Genomic DNA, 18,360 nt, shown 5'->3' on the forward strand with positions numbered 1-18,360 from the left:
CTTTTTAGGTATTCACTAAACCCTTTTTGAGGCTTTCCTGTAAATCCGGAAATGAACCAATGAAGGGCAGCCATGATGAGGGTCCTTGCCCTTCATTGTCTCTAGGGGAAGATGAACATTTGTGCAAAAATTGTCTAGAAATGTGCTAAGTGCTAACGCGAGAGAAGCATAGCTCCTTTTTGTTGGGGGTTCAGCTCCAGGTATGTGGAATACAGGGTTTCCCTGGTGGCTCAGCAGTAAAGAATCTGCCTGCAATGCAGGAGCCACAAGAGACTCAGGTTTGATTCCTGGGTCAGGAAGATCCCTTGAAGGAGGGCATGGCAGCCCACTCCAGTATTCTTGCCTGGAGAATCCCATGAATAGAGGAACCTGGCAGACTATAGCCCACAGGGTCACAAAGAGCCAGACACGACTGAAGCAACTTAGCACACACACATGCAGGGAGATCACAGAAGAGATGATACTTTAGCTGGCTCTTGGAAGTTGAATGGGGAGTTGTTAGAGGTAGGAGGGAGGGAAAATAATATTTACAAGGCTGGAGACTTGAGAAAGAGAATTGTGAATTGCAAAAAGGTAAATAAAATCAGCAGGGCTGGCACAAAAGGTGATCTGCGGAGAGAAGGAAGATGTGAGGCATAAAAAAGAAGTTAGGTCCAGGCTGTGAGGGACCTCAGTTCAGTTCAGTTCAGTCGCTCAGTCGTGTCCGACTCTTTGTGACCCCATGAATTGCAGCACGCCAGGCCACCCTGTCCATCACCAACTCCTGGAGTTCACTCAGACTCACGTCCATCGAGTCAGTGATACCATCCAGCCATCTCATCCTCTGTCGTCCCCTTCTCCTCCTGCCCCCAATCCCTCGCTGCAGTGAGCCCTATAAAGAAGGCTGGATTTCATTTTATAGGTATAGGGAGCCAGCAGACGCCCTGAAACAGGGTACTTAAATAATTAGGTTTTAAGTTAGGCAGATAATTCTGGAAACATTGTGGAAGGTGGACAGTTCAAGGCTGTGATCTCTTGAGAGCAACCATAATTAATTGGAAATATTAGGCAAGCAAGTATTAAAAAGATTAAGAGTCAGTGTTGGTGAAGGTGACATCAGTCAGCCTTGGCATTTTAGCAGTAGCTATCGCATCTATCAGTCTCTACCAAAACTTAACTGTGGGCAGGAATAAGGAACTTTTACTTTTTGTTTTATACGTTTCTGTCCCAGCTGCATTTTAAACAACCATTCTAATAAAACAAAAATTAAAAAAAAGTCAAATCCCACTGCACTAAAATAAAGCTACAGCACAAAACATTTTGAAACTCTATTTAATAATTCATTTTAAAAGAAATATTCATTACTAAAACATTTTAAAGTTGCTCTGGGGCTTGCTATAAACAAATTTGAACTAGGTTTTTGTCTGTGAAGAAAACAGAAATAAGTCACATTACCCAGAAATAATGAAAGTTGGTTTTGCATTATCAACAATTTATTATTTTCCTCCAGGGATCTGACTAATCTAGATTATAGATAACTCAAAATAAATATTTGATATTTAGCTATGAAGTATGGACTTATAACTGCTTTTGAATGTGAGTTTTAAAATTACCCCATAGATAACTAGGAACTGACTTCAAAAAACATAGAAACTATATAGATTTTTTTTTTACAATAAACTATGGTTTCTCTTTTCTTGATCCTTCCCTGTAATTTCTTTTTTTTCAATTTCAAAAGTATCTGGGTGACAACTTCTAGCATATAGATCAAGAAGCTCACAATTGATGTATTAATAGTTTATCATTCTCAGTTTTTTAAAACAACAAATTAAGGATATATGCTCTTAACTAAAGACTTTAAGAAGCTGTTTTCAGCATGAATTTATTAAACAGCCAGTCACTAAGGAACTCAACTGAATTTGGTGATGCACTTCAAAAGAACCAAGATGGTACTGCTCTTCCTCCCCTTATAAGAAACAAGACAATTAGACTACCTTTGTCTCCATTTAAGCATGTGTGGAAAACACTGGTATGAGGATCACTAGTAACTGAAGGAATTTGAACTTGCTAAGTAAAATGTTTTTGTAAGGGTTTCGGTTTTCCAGCAAGTTTACATGTTATTACTACATTATTCAGAGAAGTAGCCAGTAGGCTGTCATTCTGTTAACATGATTCAGATCTGTCCTTGATGCCTGAAATATATCTGCCTGAAACCACCCACTTTCTGAAATATAGAGCATCCATTTTAGGGAAGTTGTTCATGGTTACAGGTTAACAAGAGACCAGCCGCCAAGCTCTACAAGTGGTGTACACACGTTAGGTAAATGGCACCCTTTCTTTTGTTTCTATTGAAAAAATGCCATCTGGAAAGCTCCTCCAGCTCTGATAAAACTGCATTGCCTCGTGGCTGAAAAAAAGATGAATAAGAGGATAGAGAATCCTAGGAACTTCGTTTTTGAAAAGTATAAAAACAGCCACCACTGAAATCAGGCAAGATGATGAAGTCCCTCGCTGACAGCCCATAAAACTTTCATGATTCCTTCCACTCTGTCTGTGCTGGGTCAACACACAGGCTTAAAAAAAATCTATTATATGTATCGATCTTTTTGATTCGGTTGGAAGTGTATAGATTTGGCTGATTTTCAAAGATGATCATCTATCAAATGTCCCACATGTCTATTGATAGCAAACAAAGTACTAAAGGCATCTTTTCACTTTGACTACTGGACAGCCATTCTACTGTTTTTCTTGTTGTGTGACTGAGAAATAAAAAGAGATTTTAGGGCTGTTAGAAAGGAGAAATCTCAAGTAGAAGTCCTCTACAAGGCACATGGCAGTTGGAGGATTAAGCTGAGTCTCCTCTCTCCCCTCCTTCTCCTTTACATCCTCTTCTTTTGCCTCCTCCTTGTCAAATAAATGAGGCTCTTACACACTTTTATCTTGATAAAAGTTTAAATGACTCATCCATTCCTCTATATGTGCCGTGTCCCTTCCTTTCTTTTGAATTTGCAATCTTTCTTGCTTGTGTAATTCAGAGATTGCCTGATGTAATCAGTAGACATTGTAAAACATGAAAAAATACAGATTTCTTACTAAACTCATATTAGCATGAAAAGATAATGACAATTCTTTTTTTTTTTTTTTTCAGTAAGGTCAGCTCTCATCACATAACTCTGTGGAGGGTAAACTGAATGGGTGCATCTTCACTTCTATGGTGCAAAAAGTCTCAAGACAGCCCACTGAATTATGCCTAAGAAAAGTTTGGGCTATTTGCAGATGTCGCTAGAATGTTCCAGTCAAACTGTTGAAATGATCTTTGCCTGAAAAAAAAAGGGGCTCCATACATGAGGATTAAGCAGATGGTCTTTTAAAGCAAAACAAAAACAAAAACTCCCCATTAAAAACAGATTTCAGAATTATATGTACTGTTTGATCTCAATTCTTTTCTCAGAAATATAACCAAAAAGTATATAGTTAATTCCACCTCAGAATTGCATGTCTTATTTTTATAAACACAAACAAACAGCATCCCAAATTATTGTCCTCTAGGTAATGGAGAGGCTTGAGGTAGATGGAATATCATATATTTGTTTCTTGGCATATTAGGGTTCAAATAATTTTTTTGGACAACTTAACATGTGACATGGTATTGGCTGTAGCCCTGGCCCTTTTGACCAGACCTGAACCTGAAACTAAGAATTAAAGGGAATTCACAACCCTTCTTTGGTGTGGAGGGGAAGAATTAGTGGGAGGAAATCCCTCTTCAGCAGGAGCAGCAGTCTAGTGGCTGTTGTTTCAGCCTCCACAAATGCAAATGGTGGTTTTCTTCTTCTTATGTATTTATATTAATTTGTATAGAACCTTATAAAACATGAAGTGGCAAAGAAAATGCCTTAGCCCTAAGTTATGCCTTTTGGTCTTGTAAAAGTTATTAAATGAATATAATTACACTGTTATTATTCTAGAAAAATACATGGAACAAAGGGGAGAAGGCACTAGTTTTAATGATAAAATAAGCTGCAACTGCTAAAATGTGGGTGCTTTGGCTAAAGGCAGGCCTAATTGCTATCTTTGATGGCTCAGATGGTAAAGAATCACCTACACTGTAGGAGACCTGGGTTCGATCCCTGGGTTGGGAAGATCCCCCGGAGAAGGAAATAGCTACCCCTCCAGTATTCTTCCCTGGAGAATTCCATGGACAGAGGAGCCTGGTGGGCTACAGTCCATGGGGTTGCAAAGAGTCAGACATGACTGAGCAACTAACACTTTCTCTTCACCCCCAAGAATGGCAGCAGGGGGACCATACACTTGCTGGGAGCTCAACAAAGATGTATTAGATTAATAAGCACTCCATATGTGGTTTCCTCCTATCTGTCATTTTTGCAAGTTCAGTTCAGTTCAGTTGCTCAGTCGTGTCTGACTCTTTGCAACCCCATGGACTGCAGCATACCAGGCTTCCTTGTCCTTCACCAACTCCCAGATCTTGCTCAAACTCAAGTCCATCAAGTCTGTGATGCCATCCAGCCATCTCATCCTCTGTCATCCCCTTCTCCTCCTGCCTTCATTCTTTCTCAGCATCAGGGTCTTTTCCAATGTGTCAGTTCTTCCATTCAGGTGTTGAAAGGATTGGAGCTTCAGCTTCAGCATCAGTCCCTCCAATGAATATTCAGGACTGATTTCCTTTAGGATTGACTGGTTAGATCTCCTTGCAGTCTAAGGGACTCTCAAGAGTCTTCTCCAACACCATAGTTCAAAAGCATCAATTCTTTCAAAAGCTCAGCTTTCTTTATGGGCCAACTCTCACATCCATACATGACTACTGGAAAAACCATAGCTTTGACTAGACGGATGTTTGTCAGTAGAGTAATGTCTCCACTTTTTAATATGCTGTCTAGGTTGGTCATAATTTTCCTTCCAAGGAGCAAGCATCTTTTAATTTCATGGCTGCAGTCACCATCTGCAGTGATTTTGGAGCCCCCCAAAATAAAGTCTGACACTGTTTCCATTCCTTCCCCATCTATTTGCCATGAAGTGATGGGACCAGATGCCATGATCTTAGTTTTCTGAATGTTGAGTTTTAAGCCAACTTTTTCACTCTCGTCTTTCACTTCCATCAAGAGGCTCTTTAGTTCTTCTTTGCTTTCTGCCATAAGGGTGCTGTCATCTGGATATTTGGATTTATTGATGTTTCTCCCAGCAATCTTGATTCCAGCTTGTGCTTCATCTGGTCCGGCATTTTGCATGATGTACTCTGCAGATAAGCTAAACAAACAGAGTGACAATATAGAGCCTTGACGTACTGCTTTCCCTATTTAGAACCAATCTGTTGTTCCATGTCTGGTTCTAACTGTTGCTTCCTGACCTGAATACAGATTTCTCAGGAGGCAGGTAAGGTGGTCTGGTATTCCCATCCCTTTAACGATTTTCCAGTTTGTTGTGATCGACATAGTCAAGGGTTTTGGCATAGTCAATGAAGTTGAAGTAGATATTTTTCTGGAATTTTCTTGCTTTTTCTATGATCTGGTGAATGTTGGCAATTTGATCTCTGGTTCCTCTACCTTTTCTAAATCCAGCTTGAACATCTGGAAGTTCTCTGTTCAGGTACTGTTGAAGCCTGGCTTAGAGAATTTTGAGCATTACTTTGCTAGCATGTGAGATGAATGCAGTTGTGCAGTGGTTTAAACATTCTTTGGGATTGGGATGAAAACTGACCTTTTCCAGTCCTGTGGCCACTGCTGAGTTTTCCAAATTTGCTGGCATATTGAGTGCAGCGCTTCCACAGCATCATCTCTTAGGATTTGAAATAGCTCGGCTGGAATTGCATCACCTCCACTAGCTTTGTTCACAGCGATGCTTCCTAAGGCCCAGTCGACTTCACAGTCCAGGATGTCTTCTTCTAGGGGAATAATCACAATGTCGTGATTATCTGGGTCATTAAGATCTTTTTTGTATAAATCTTCTGTTATTCTTGTCACCTCTTCTTAATATCTCCTGCTTCTGTTAGGTCCATACCATTTCTGCCCTTTATTATGCCCATCTTTGCATGAAATGTCCCCTTGGTATCTCTAATCTTCTTGAAGAGATCTCTAGTTTTCCCATTCTGTTGTTTTCCTCTATTTCTTTGCATTGATCCCTGAGGAAGGCTTTCTTATCTCTTCTGGCTGTTCTTTGGAACTCTGCATTCATATGGATATCTTTCCTTTTCTCCTTTTCCTTTAGCTTCTCTTCTTTTCTCACCTATTTGTAAGGCCTCCTCAGACAACCATTTTGTCTTTTTGCATTTCTTTTTCTTGGAGATGGTCTTGATCACTGCCTCATGTACAATGTCATGAACCTTCATCCATAGTTATTCTGTCTATCAGATCTAATCCCTTGAATCTGTTTGTCACTTCTACTGTATAATCATAAGGGATTTGATTTAGGTCATACCTGAATGGTCTAGTAATTTCCCCTACTTGGTTCAATTTAAGCCTGAATTTGACAATAAGGAGTTCACAATCTGAGCCACAGTCAGCTCCTGGTCTTGTTTTTGCTGACTGTATAGAGTTTCTCCATCTTTGGCTGCAAAGAATATAGTTAATCTGATTTTGGTATTGATCATCTGGTGATGTCCATGTGTAGAGTTGTCTCTTGTGTGGTTGGAAGAGGGTGCTTGCTATGACCAGTGTGTTCTCTTGGCAAAACTCTGTTAGCTGTTGCCTTGCTTCATTTTGTACTCCAAGGCCAAATATACCTGTTACTCCAGGTCATTCTTGCAAAGGGAAGTGTAAATCTCTCTCCACAGTATCATATTTAGTGCTTGGTTTCCTTAATATTGTGAGGGTATAAGAATATGGTGTTAAGAATGCCTGTTTTTGATGAGAGACCCAGTTAGATTCCTGATTCTACCACTTACTAGCTGTGTGCCTTGGGTTTAACTTCTCTGAGTCTTGGAACTCAAATTTCTATGGAAACTGCTTGGATTTGGTTTTGGCTTTACTCCTTACAAATTGTGTCACCTACCTACATCTCAGTTTTCCCATATGTAACGTGAAGATAATCAAATGCTTATTTCATTTGTGTTGGGGATGAGTTGGGAGCATTGCATGAGAAGTGCTTAGCATGCTGCTTGGGTGGGCACATAGTAAGTGCTTAATTAAAGTTGGCTATTATTTTTTTGTTACCAATAGATATAAGATAGAAAGCTGTGTTTTGAGGGATGGCACATCTAAGGCAAATGTTATGGGCTTTTAAATAATATCCAGTGAGAACCAATGAATGATTATTTCTACATTGTTATGTTAACATTTTCCCTAAGATGAAGCTTTAGATGCAATCTATATCTGAATATCTAGCAGATTTCTTTGGGTATTTTAGGGGTAATTTCCATACGTGATGGTTGGCACTGATATTTCTATGTATAAAGTTTTTTTCTCCCCTTATTGTAATTGCTACATAAATTTAGCAGGAGGTTCAAAACTGATACTGCTTGAATTTTTTTCTTGCAAGTTTTTACAAAACGTTTTCATTTTTTCCTTTATTTTCTGGCTTTTAGCTATACATGTATTTATAGTTTGTTATCACTTAATCCTCTCTTTTCGCTTGAGTTGAGACCTGTACATGTATCTTGATTATAAGGAGAAGTGATTTTTACTTAATTCTGTATTTGCAATTTCATATTCTTTTTTTAAAGAGGGTCCTCAAATAAAACACGCTTCAAGCTTCACAAAACCTGATCTACCCTTCTTATGTTACACTTGCTTTGCAGATGAAAGACTTGACACATTCAACTTAAAATTGCCTAAAGTGAATGTTATTATGGGAGCATTATAAGACTTAAAGATACTTCATTTTCTTGTTCCACTTGTTGTTCAGTCACTCAGTCGTGTCTGACTCTTTGTAAGCCCATGGACTGTAGCACGTGAGGTTTCCCTGTCCGTCACCATCTCCTGAAGTTTGTTTAAACTCCTGTCCATTGAGTTGGTGATGCCATCCAACCATCTCATCCTCTGTTGTCCTCTTCTCTTCCTGCCTTCAGTCTTTCCCAGCATCAAGGTCTTTTCCAATGAGTCAGTTCTTCGTATCAGGTGGCCAAAATATTGGAGCTTCAGCTTCAGTATCAGTCCTTCCAATGAATATTCAGGACTGATTTCCTTTAGGATTGACTGGTTTGATCTCCTTGCAGTCCAAGAGACTTAAGAATCTTCTCCAACATCACAGTTCAAAAGCATCAAATCTTTATCTTCTTGTTCCACTTGAGGCCTGACTAAATTTTGCTTTCCTTCTTCAAGGAAAAGCATCTGTTCTTTCAGTAAAAACACGCAGATGTGTAGAATTCATTGAACGGTCAAAGTAAGTCAGTAGCTGGCTTCTTATGCATATACTAGAATTTCAAATATATAGAATAGATAAAGAAGAGTGCTAACTTCATTAACATGACACCTCAAGCCTAGATTTGTTAAGGCTAAAGGAACTGACCAGTTGTGATTTTTGCAGATCTGTTTTGTTAATGCATTGTAACTTTCTGGGCTGAGAGAGGAAGGGAGAGTGCAGTGTAGTGGTCGTGAGAATTCTGAAAGGAGAGGAATTGCCATGGTTTTGGAGTGTAGGAGGAGGAAACAAGAAGGAAATAGGTAGGGGATCTACAGGAATAGTGGAGATTCCAGAATTAGGAAATTGCTTACTAACTCAGTAAGTGATGAATAAGTTAACTTCTAACAGGCATGGGTTGCTGGGCTGTTTCACTGCCACTAACTACTTCTTCACAGAAGACTTCAACTCTAAATAAAATTTCCAACAGGGGCAACAACAGCTAAGAATACCATAATAGGTTGAATATATTTAAAATTAGGTTAATTTACATGTGAAAAAATTATATTGGCTTAAACAGTAAGAAAATTGTCTTCCTCTCACATAAGAGAATTCTAGAGATAGGTAGTACAAGTCTTGAATAGAGACTCCATAGTCCTCAGGTATCCAAACTTCATCTAGTTCGTCTTTCTTCTTAGGGTGTAATCCTTCTCCTCATGGTCCAGTATTGCTGCTGCAGCTCCAGCCACCACATACTCTATTCAAAAGGACAGAGGAAACACTAAGTACAGCCTTTTCCTTAGAGGGAACTTACTGGAAATCCCACATGACTCTTTTACTTTTATCTCATTGGTCAGAATTTAGTCACATGGCCACACAGCCAAAAGAGAGACGAGGAAACATAGTCTTTTATCTGGGCAGCAATGTGATCAACTAGAAATCACAGTTTTGTTATTGAGAAAGAAGAATGAATAGTTATGTGGGCAAGTGATATCTCTGCCATGCTATAGTTCCCTTTAAATTAAACAATAGTATATGTTGCTATTTTTCTCTACTAAGAGGAAAGCATTTTATGGGATATGAATTTGTATTAATGTTCTTAGTGGTGAGCTGGTATTGATCAGAAGCAAATTTAGAAAACGCCAGATTGTGCTTTTCCGGGTACTTCTGGTGCAGAGTGATTCTTTGCAGAGAGAGATCTTGAGAGAAGAAAGGAATCATGCTTCTTTCTCAAATATTGTAGCAGTCATTAAATAAAACACTTCACTAGTCCTTAAGTCTCAAGGAAAATGAAGCTTAGAGTTGTAGACTTGTTTCAAAGCTGTATTAATGTTTGATGAATGTTAATGGGGATGTGTGTGTGTGTGTGTGTGTGTGTGTGTGTGTGTATGTGTGTGTGTATGTATAATGTGTAGGTGTATCTAAGACTCAGAGCAGAGAGTGATGTTTGAGATGCAGACTGTCTGCCGCTGATGAATTAATTTGTGATCTTGGACAAATCATTAGGCTTCAGTTTTCCTTGTCTAGAAAATGAGAAAGTTGGACCAGATGTTCACATATACCTGCTAGCTCTAATCTTCCAGAACCTGGATCCTTGGAGGTCCCTGTAATCATTTGTCCATTCACCTATTCATCCACCTCTCTATGTATTCATTTTTTCAGCCATCCACCTATCATCTATTTTTGATAATGCCTGGTAGTGAACTAGAAGCTGAGGGTTCAAAACTAAATAAGCTCCCTGGTAGTCCAGTGACTAAGACTCTGTGCTCCCAGTACAGGAGACCTGGGTTCGAGCTCTAGTCAGGGAACTAGATCGCACATGCTATAACTAAGAGGTTGCATGTCCCAGCTAAAGATCCTACAAGTTGCAACAAAGATCTAAATGCCACAGCTAAGACCCAGTACAGCCAAATAAATAAATAAATATTTTTAAAATATACAAACTAAAGATTATAAACGATTATAAAAAATAAGTTAATGGCTTCATGCAGCTTAGCGTTCAGTCTAGGGCATAAGAATTATACCTATTTTGCCCATTGTCAGATGGAAATGTAGTTGAAACTATTTTCAATTTCACCTGCCAATGTGCTATATAGAGATGATTCTTAACTATCATGTTTGAAATATCTCTGTATATTTCCTGTATAAAACTTTAATTCTATCCCTGAGTCATCTCCCCAAACATAACTGCTATGGTGCAGACAAGGCACATTTTAATGTTATATTAAACATTATAATGTTAACTGAGGGGAGGGGTGTGAAGGGATTATGGACTACATTAAGAATTGATCAAATTAATAGCTAACACCAAAGAAGCACATACTCTGTGTTAGGTGCTGTGCATGGTGAGTTATGTACATTTCTCCTTTAATCTCAAGAAAGCCCTGTAGTAGAAGTCCTGTTGTTTTCCTCTGATCCATGGGATAAGGCAACTGGCCTCAGAGGCAAGGTCCCAGGAACTTCAGTTTTCAGAGAACAGTGCTCATGGGCATAAACACACAATTTTTTTGTACACAGTTTCAAGGAGTTACAAGCCTCACCAACACCTTGATGATATGTTTAGCAGTCCCTGAGCTAACTGTATGCTAATTAAGAAAACAACTGGTGTTGGGAAAACAACATATACCTTCCCAGGCCAAAGATTACCAGTGTGTAGATACTTTATGCATCTGCTTATGAGGTCAGTTCAGTTCAGCCACTCAGTCGTGTCCGACACTTTGCGACCCCATGGACTGCAGCATGCCAGGCCTCCCTGTCCATCACCAACTACATTACTCAAACTCATGTCCACTGAGTTGGTGATACCATCCAACCATCTCATCCTCTGTTGTCCCCTTCTCCTCTTGCCTTCAGTCTTTCCCAGCATCAGGGTCTTTTCCAGTGAGTCACCTCTTCACATTAGGTGTCCAAAGAATTGGAGCTTCAGCTTCAGCATCAGTCCTTCCAATGAATATTCAGGACTGATTTCCTTTAGGATTGACTGGTTTGATCTCCTTGCAGTCCAAGAGACTCTCAAGAGTCTTCTCCCTCACCACAGTTCAAAAGCATCAGTTCTTTGGTGCTCAGCTTTCTTTATAGTCCAACTCTCACATCCATACATGACTACTGGAAAACCCATAGCTTTGACTAGATGGACCTTTGTTGGCAAAGTAATGTCTCTGCTTTTTAATATGATATCTAGGTTTGTCATAGCTTTTCTTTCAAGGAGCAAGTATCTTTTAATTACATGGCTGCAGTCACCATCTGCAGTGATTTTGGAGCCCAGGAAAATAAAGTCTCCCACTGTTTCCATTGTTTCTTCATCTATTTGCCATGAAATGATGGAACCAGATGCCATGATCTTAGTTGTGCTGAGGTCAAGTCCTTTGAAAACCATAAAAACTCAACCAATGTCATCAGCCAAGTCTAGTGATTCTCAGTGTTGTCTAATGGTTCTCAAAGTGTCATCCTTCAGCCAGTGACATCGCTGTCAGCTGGGATCCTGATGTGTTATCTAATGGTTCTCAAAGTGTCATCCTTCAACCAGTGATATCTCTATCAGCTGGGATCCTGATGAAAATGCAAACACTCAGGCCCCACTCCAGATCCACTGAATCAGAACTTGTACGTTCACAATCCCCCCCCGCCCCCAGCTGATTCATGTGATGCTCACTTGATTTATCTGATGCATGTGATACTCTGAACAGCACTATCCAATAGAACTTTTTATGATCTTGGAAAGTCAGGCAGTTGCCTGGTGCTGTCCTTGTTGCCATCTGACTCGGTTCTGGGCCAGGTCCCTTTTTGCCACTTCAGTCCTGCCTAAATTTGTTCTTGGTTCCTTTCTGTTGCATGTCACCAGTAGCCCTCTGACTATTTTTTTTTTTTTAATTGATGGATAATTGTTTTACAGAATTTTGTTGTTTTCTGTCAAACATCAACATGAATCCCTGCTGACTTCTTTACGTGTCACTGGCTCACCCATTTCTGTCCCTGACCTATGTTTCTGCTGCTACATGTTATCCCAGTCCAGAAGTTTCTCGCCCAGCAGCTTCAGGTTAGCTCCTTTGGAATAGGCTAGATTTTTGACAAAATAAGTCTTTGTAAATGTTTCCCTGAATTCCTTTAAAATTCATTTACAGAGTGTTGGTCCCAGTAGAGGTCACTTCTGTGAGCTGATTACTACCTAAAATTATTTTCTTTTATTATTAGTTCAGAGTTGGTCCTACATTAGCTTAGAGGGACCTTTCATAGTTCCCGTACTATGCAGGGCAAGTCTTATCTCCCGTTTCTTAGTGGTAGCAGATATCCTGTAACATTACATTTCTGTCAACCAGTGGTGATAATGGGGCCTGATTCAGAGTGTTTAAAGTCTAAGGCTCTTAAAGACATTTTTAATCCTCTTATTCATTTAAGATAGATTAATTTCTTCTATTTTTCTACAAAACAGGATCCTCTTTCTAATGTGTTCGTTCAGGTTTTAATTTTGTAGGTGCAGAGATATATCTTGCTTTAAGAAGATGCTATTTAAAAGCCTGAATTTGCCCTGCTTTAATCATTAAATAACTTTTCATAATTAAACTAAAAGAGGTTGTATTGATAAAATAATTTTAAAATTATGATTGAATATTGACCTAAACCACAGTTAGTATGGAGAATGAATACAGCATTTATTATTAGGGTGGTAGGTAATTGCTGATAAATTAATTTTAAAATATGAAAATTTATGAATTTTAATTTTAATTTAAAATATTAAAACTTGTAAATAACTCAGTGAGTAGTTAAATAAATAATAATTTTAAAAATACAGCCTAATTCCAAAACTCAATTTCCACACTCTTTTTCGGGAATCTGTCTTTTATAAACTGTGAGATATATCTGTAAATGCCATATACATAGTATATGATTCTGGCTTCAAAACCAGACTGCCCATGTTAAAAGCAAGCAGCTGTGTTTGTAGGTCAATTGTGGCACAAATGAAAGAAGTCTCTTGTTCTGTGTTAATTGATTGATAAGCTGTATGGTTAATAATGACATTTTATTGGTGTTATGTAGTTTTGGCTTTTAGCCAGAGATTTATGATTAATTACGATGGTAATTATAAAGGATGGTAAGACACTTGCTCCTTGAAAGGAAAGCTATGACAAACCTAGACAGTGTCTTAAAAAGCAGAGACATCACTTTGCTGACAAAAGTCCGTATAGTCAAAGCTATGGTTTTTCTGGTAGTCATGTATGAACGTGAGAGTTGGACCATAAAGAAGGCTGAACACTGAAAAATTGATGCTTTCAAATTTTGGTGCTGGAAAAGACTCTTGAGAAAGAGTCCACAGAAAGGTCAAATCGTCCATGTGCCTTCATTATAACAGGAGTCTATGGTGATCATGCACTGTCCACGTGCACGGGAAATCAAGAGAGCCAATCAAAAACTTTAACATAGACCACGCCCCTATCTCTTCCGCCAGGCGCCATCTTAGTTTCCCACCGCAAAACTAACCCATGTTTTTTTAAGGTTTCCCATTTAGGGCCCCACAGTCTCTGTTCTAGTTGTCTCCTGTTACATTATGAGTCACCCGCCAAACTTAAGTTTTTTAAAACAACAGTAATTGATCTCTCCCAGTTTCTGGGGGTCAGTGTTTGGGGAGGGCTTTTCTAGGTGGTTCTGGCTCAGAGTCTCTTGTCAGGTGGCAGTTGGATGATGGTTGGAGAAACGGGTTGGTCAGACATGACTGAGTGATTGAAAAACAACAACAATGGAGGAGGAACTGCTGGTCTTCTCCGGCAGCTGGCCTGCGTTAGCAATAACAGGGATGGATTTTAAAACTCTTTTTGAAGAGATACTGGTTGCCTCTAAATAGTGTACAGCAAAAGTACCTGTTTTATATCTGTTATGAACTGAATTGTTTCCCCACCAAAATTCACAAATTGAGGCGCTCACCATCAATATGACTGTGTTTGGTGACAGAGCCTTTAAAGAGGTAATTAAGGTTAGTTGAAGTTGTTAGAGTGGGCTGCTCTTCTTGTAAGAAGAGGCAGAGATAGCTGGAGTGCTCCTGATACAGAGGAGAGGACTATGATCTCATTGTCCATGTGAGGACAGTGAGGAAGCAGCCATCAGCAAGCCACGGGGAGAGGCTTCCAGAGAAATCAAATCTGTTTACACTTTGATCCTGGACTTCCAGCCTCCAGAACTGTGAGAAAACAAATTTTTGATGTTAAGCTACTCAGTTTGTGGTATTTGGTTATAGTAGCCCTAGTAGACTGATATAATATCTAGGACTTATACATATACTTGTTCTTTTCAGAATTTTCTTTATTAGTCATCCTTAATCCATTGGATATCCCAGATTCTCTGTCAGCTTCCAAAGAAAGCCAGATCTAATAGAAAATGCTATGTTGTAATTAACCTGCCTTTTTGGGGGGGAGGAGGGACCACACTGAGCGGCTTGGAGGACCCTAATTCCCGAATCAGGGATTGAACTCAGGCCTTTGACAGTGAAAGCACGGATTCCTAACCATTGAATTGCCAGGGAATTCCCTAATGTCCTTTCCTTAATAATATTCTGATGAATAAATGCTTTATTATTCAGTTTTCCTGGAGTATTGCTTGTGTCCAGTTAAGGCTCACGTCTATGGTAATACTGTAGTTCATTCATGGATTTGCATATAAAATAATATTTTTTTCGATGATTGAGGTCAAGTATATGCAGACATGGTCATGAACAATGACCATCTCACTCTTTCTGTGTATGCCACTCCTCCTCTCAAAAGGGGCATCTGCAGAAATGATGCTGGTGATTTCCAAACCCAGGCTTTTAAAGATGTTGCAGCTTCCACGTTTGCCCTCTCGCTAGTCTGCAGGCATGTAACAAAATCTGCCTACCCTGCTGGAGGCCCCTCTTGAAGGGGAAAAGACTCAGGTGGAGAGTGTAGGCATGAGGAAGTTGCCTACTTGGAGGAGTGCTAGAGGAGGGAAAGGAATGAGTTAGGGAACAGGAAGGTATCAAAGACAAGCTGCACCTGCTAGGCCTCATTGTGTGGCTGAGAAGGACCCAGGGATTGAAGCATAGGGGTTTTATGATGGTGGTTTTAATTGGCTTTGGAGGTTTATTGATCTGCTTTGGGTTTGACAGTTAGCGAGATTGGAACTTTCAGTGTTGGGTGGGGTAGGGACGGACAGGATAACACCCACAGTTCCCTCAGATAGCTGCTGACGCTTAGATCTGTGGTACAAGACACTTTCCCTAGGAACTGGCCCCAGGAAATGGGCTTCTGAACACGTACTACCTTGCCGAAACTCTATAGCAGTAGCAACCCACCCGCCACTCCCCCCACCCACAGCCACATGCATATGCTGAGGTTGCAACTCCTAGTTCCTCAGAATGTGATCTTAACTGGAAATATAGGGTCAGGGTCAAAAAACAGACGATAATTAGTTTAAGTGAAGTCGTAATGGTGTAGGGTGGGTCCCTAATCCAGTATGATTGGTGTCCTTATAAAGGGGAAATTTGGACTACAGAAACAGGAACAACACTGTGTAAGATGAAGACAGATCAGGGCCATGCAGAGGCCAAGGAATGACAAAGATTTCCTGCAAACCACCAGAAGCCATGAGAAGGACGTGAAACAAAGCGTCCTCTATAGCTCTCAGAGGAACCAACCACCTTGATTCCACAGAACTCTGAGACAGTACATTTCTGCTGTTGAAGTCACACAGTCTGTGGCACTTTGTTATAGCAGATCTAGCAAGCTAATAGTTATGCCAATGAACTTTATTACCAACCCCCCTTTCCTCTCATCTTTGCAGTTCTGGGTGGATGAACACGGGATAAACTTGTGCCCATGAAGAAGGAGCTGTCAGATAGCCTCACATCTTAATCCAGTTAAAATTAAAATTCTCATTTCCTCAAAAAGTTCTATTAAAGGTGACTTATTATATATTCAGGCACAAAGAAAAGGAGGTAACTTTGATGGGACCTCTGAAGTTATGCTAAGTAGGCTGCTTCATCTACTTTCTTTGAGAATATGTCTTTGGTTACTCCAGAGTTTACAGAGAGCTAACATTCAGTTGTTTTTTTTTTTTTTTTTTTTCAAGAAACCTGATTTAACCGAACTGTATTAGGATTGGCACTTGATTATTCCGATATAATAATTTGCATGATTTTTAGTGCCATAATTGTTGAAAGCTGACATTAAAATGTTAAAAGTGGCATATCTTATTCAGAGATGTTTAGCACCTTATAATAATAATAGTGGGTGCATTATGCAGTAATAATGGAAATTACACTTGCAAAATTGTTGTGGTAATAGAACATTCTAAAAGGCAAGAAATAGAAAAAGCACCATGGAAGAGAAGACCATGTTTTATTCACAGCTTTTTGGCTATCTGCGCTCTGAGGCTGGAAGATAGGAAAGAGCTGTGTCCTCCTCAGTGCTGTGTTCCCCCTGGGCTGCATGACTGAGATCAACCTATATCATTCTGATTGAAGTGGAGAATTCTGTCACTGGATTCAGAAGTGGGTAGGGGAGTGTGGTCATATTTGAAATACTTTTTGTAAATGAAAATTGAATTTCTAGAGAAAGCATATATTTGCTATGACTTAACCTAATTATTTTTTCCTAGTTGCTTATAACTTTTGATTAATAGCTTATTTTAAAAATATGTTTAGAAAGAATGTGTTAGGTATGTTGATAGCTTATTTAAAAAATATGTTTGGAAAGAATATGTTAGGCATACTCCCCTATAATTCACCAGTATAGTTTTTAGGTCAATTTTAGGCTGATTAACTTTATCCTGCCCCTGTAATTCTTTGATTTATAGATCACATTCACTATATTCAAACTCAGAGAAAGTCAAGGTGAAAAATGAATCTATAAAGAAACCTAAGAAATTCTTCACTGTGCGAATTGACACAACAAATGTTGGCTTTGAGTTTTGGATATTTTCTGTATAAATTAGAAAATTTTGTGAAGTTTTGATTTAATATTTCTTTCAGCAGCTTACTTATCCTAATTCAGGAATATTCTGCTTAAAACTTCAAAGCTTAAACAGAGCCAAGGATGCACCAGGGCAGCAGAAACAACAAAAGAATGAATTAGCTCTGTTGTATCCAAGTCATGAGAATTATTCCAGCCTTGTGTATGTTCACATGGAACCTGCCTTTGGTCAGTTCCTTTTAGAAAAGAAGATTGTTTTTGTTTTTTTAAAACTTTTTCTCTTTGATTTTAGAACCATTGAATTTAAGAAAAAAAGCTGGTTTATGGATATCTAGGCAACCCACTCCAGTGTTCTTGCCTGGAGAATCCCACGGACGGGGGAGCCTGGTGGGCTGCCGTCTATGGGGTCGGACAGAGTCAGATACAACTGAAGCGTAGCAGCAGCAGCAGCAGCTTTTTCCAAGGCCTCTTGATAGTCTTGGGGTTGTTACCGTCACTGTTTCCTGGTGGGCCAGGAGGTACTGTTCAAGGCAAGAGAGTGAAAGCCTTTCCTGATGGGTCTCAGGATGCTGGGCAAAGATCATTTTCTTAGAGCAGTTGTATCTAAACTCCATGTTGACTTCTCCAGTCAATGCTGAAATCACATAAGGAATTTTACCACTGGCAGCCTCATGTCTCAGCTGCAGATGAGAAACTTGTCAAATAGACACGCACTGAGAGAAAGGAGAGGCTGGGGCAGGATTGGTCTTGCTTCTTGTCTATCCTTCTGAAAAGTCACTTTCATGGGCAGGACTTTGGTAACTTCAGTTGGCAGCTTCCTGCAGCGCTGTTTAGGGTTTTGTTGTCACCTCTTAGAACTGTAGGCTTTGTTCTATTGCAGTGATTCCCTCCATCTTAATTATTCCAGTTTGTGTCTGAATGTGCTAGCCTTCTTCTGTGTGGTCAAATTATCCCCTTTACTCCCCCTTCCCCCATTTCTTGGCAGCAGCAAAGTCCTTTTTACCAAATCCTTGCCTACCTAGAGGGCTATTTTGCTGAGATAATGTATGTGGGAAAGTGATTCTTTAAGCTGGAAAGTGCTCTGCTTTCCAGTGTAAAATGGTGATGCTGATAACAATACTTGGACTCAGTGACCCTTACTCCCTCTCCAGTAGCACCTTATTTTCCAAAGCAAAAG

The 18,360-nt window shown here is 39.5% G+C and overlaps 1 protein-coding gene across 1 annotated transcript in view; it reads left to right on the top strand.

Annotated features, from left to right (window-relative positions):
• The window catches only part of METTL24 (methyltransferase like 24), a 122,372-nt gene that overhangs the window by 97,199 nt on the left and 6,813 nt on the right, over positions 1-18,360 (top strand). The window lies entirely within an intron of this gene.

Source organism: Ovis aries, chromosome 8 (genome assembly GCF_016772045.2).
Source record: "Ovis aries strain OAR_USU_Benz2616 breed Rambouillet chromosome 8, ARS-UI_Ramb_v3.0, whole genome shotgun sequence".
Lineage (NCBI taxonomy): Eukaryota > Metazoa > Chordata > Mammalia > Artiodactyla > Bovidae > Ovis > Ovis aries.